Source organism: Arachis duranensis, chromosome 9, assembly GCF_000817695.3.
Source record: "Arachis duranensis cultivar V14167 chromosome 9, aradu.V14167.gnm2.J7QH, whole genome shotgun sequence".
NCBI lineage: Eukaryota > Viridiplantae > Streptophyta > Magnoliopsida > Fabales > Fabaceae > Arachis > Arachis duranensis.
The window spans coordinates 29159238-29161561 of record NC_029780.3 but is presented as its reverse complement, the minus strand read 5'-3'; positions in this window follow the sequence as shown (position 1 = coordinate 29161561).

Below are 2324 nucleotides of genomic sequence, written 5' to 3'. Positions count from 1 at the left end.
ATTGTTATTTTGTGTTTTATTAGGTACATGATCATGAGGAGTCACGAAAAAAATGTAAAAATTAAAAACAGGATCAAAAACAGCAAAAGAAAAAATCACACCCTGGAGGAAGCACAGACTGGCATTCAACGCCAGTAAGAAGCATCTGGCTGGCGTTCAACGCCAGAACAGAGCATCAACCTGGCGCTGAACGCCAGAAACAAGCAACATTCTGGCGCTGAACGCCAGGAATGTGCCTAGAGGAAAAGCTGGCGTTGAACACCAGTAACAAGCATGAAACTGGCGTTCAACGCCAGAAACATGTTACATGTGGGCGTTGAACGCCCAGAATGTGCACCACTCGGCGTTTAAATGCCAGAATGGTGTGCAAAGGCATTTTACATGCCTATTTGGTGCAGGGATGGAATTCCTTGACACCTCAGGATCTGTGGACACCACAGGATCACCTCAGGATCTGTGGACCCCACAGGATCCCCACCTACTATATTCCCACCTTACCTCCTAATCCTATTTTACTCTTCCCCATGTCACACTTCCCAAAACCCTTCACCAATCACCCCCTTCACCACTCACATCCATCCACTCTTCCCCATAAACCCCACCCACCTTCAAAATTCAAAAACACTTTCCCACCCATTCCCACCCTAAATGGCCGAACCTACACCCCCCCCTCCCTAAATATACCCTTCCTTTCTACTTCATTTTCACACAACACAACCCTCTCTTCTTCACCTTGGCCGAACCTACACTTCCCCTTCTCCTCCATATATTCTTCTTCTTCTTCTTCTCTTCTTTCTTCTCTTGCTCGAGGGCGAGCAATTTTCTAAGTTTGGTGTGGTAAAAGCATAGCTTTTTGCTTTTCCATAACCATTAATGGCACCTAAGGCCAGAGACATCCAAAAAAAAAGAAAAAGAAGAAGAGAAAAAAGGGAAGACAAAAGCTTCCACCTCTGAGTCATGGGAGATGGAAAGACTCATGTAAAGGGTTTATAGCTCAGTGGTAGAACATTTGACTACAAATCAAGAGATCCCTGAGATGCCTCAAGGGATGCACTTTCCTCCCAACAACTATTGGGAACAACTCAACACCTCCTTAGAAGATTTGCGCCACAATGTTGAACAATTAAGGGTGGAACATCATGAGCACTCCATCATTCTCCATGAAATAAGAGAAGATCAAAAAGGAATCAGGGAGGAGCAACAAAGGCAAGGAAAGGACATAGAAGAGCTTAAGGACATTGTTGGTCCTTCAAGAAGAAGACGCCACTAAGGTGGATTCATTCCTTGTTCTTATTTCTTTCTGTTTTTCGGTTTCTATGTTGTGTTTATCTATGTTTTGTATCTCTACTTCATGATCATTAGTATGTAGTAACCATGTCTTAAAGCTATGAATAAAATCCATTAATCCTTCACCTTTCCTAAATGAAAATTGTTTTTAATTCAAAAGAACAAGAAGTACATGGATTTCAAAATTATCCTTGAATTTAATTTAATTATATTGATGTGGTGACAATACTTTTTGTTTTCTGAATGAATGCTTAAACAGTGCATATTTTTGATCTTGTTGTTTATGAATGTTAAAACTGTTGGCTCTTGAAAGAATGATGAACAAAGAGAAATGTTATTGATAATCTGAAAAATCACAAAATTGATTCTTGAAGCAAGAAAAAGCAGTAAAAAAGCAAAAAGCTTGCGAAAAAAATAGAAAGAAAAAGAAAAAGCAAGCAGAAAAAGCCAATAGCCCTTAAAACCAAAAGGCAAGGATATATAGAAAGAAAAAGAAAAAAAACAAGCAGAAAAATCCAATAGCCCTTAAAACCAAAAGGCAAGGGTAAAAAGGATCCAAGGCTTTGAGCATCAATGGATAGGAGTATCTGGTGGTAATACTGGAAGACAAAGTGCTTAGGGCCACGGCCAAGACTCATAAGTAGCTGTGTTCAAGAATCAACATGCTTAACTAGGAAAGTCAATAACACTATCCAAAATTCTAAGTTCCTAGAGAAGCCAATCATTCTAAACTTCAAAGGAAAATGTGGGATGCCAAAACTGTTCAGAAGCAAAAAGCTACAAGTCCCGCTCATCTAATTAAAATTAATATTCATTGATATTTTGAAATTTATAGTATATTCTCTTCTTTTTATCCTATTTGATTTTCAGTTGCTTGGGGACAAGCAACAATTTAAGTTTGGTGTTGTGATGAGCGGATAATTTATACGCTTTTTGGCATTGTTTTTAGGTAGTTTTTAGTAAGTTTGAGCTACTTTTAGGGAAGTTTTCATTAGTTTTTATGTTAAATTCACATTTTTGGACTTTACTATGAGTTT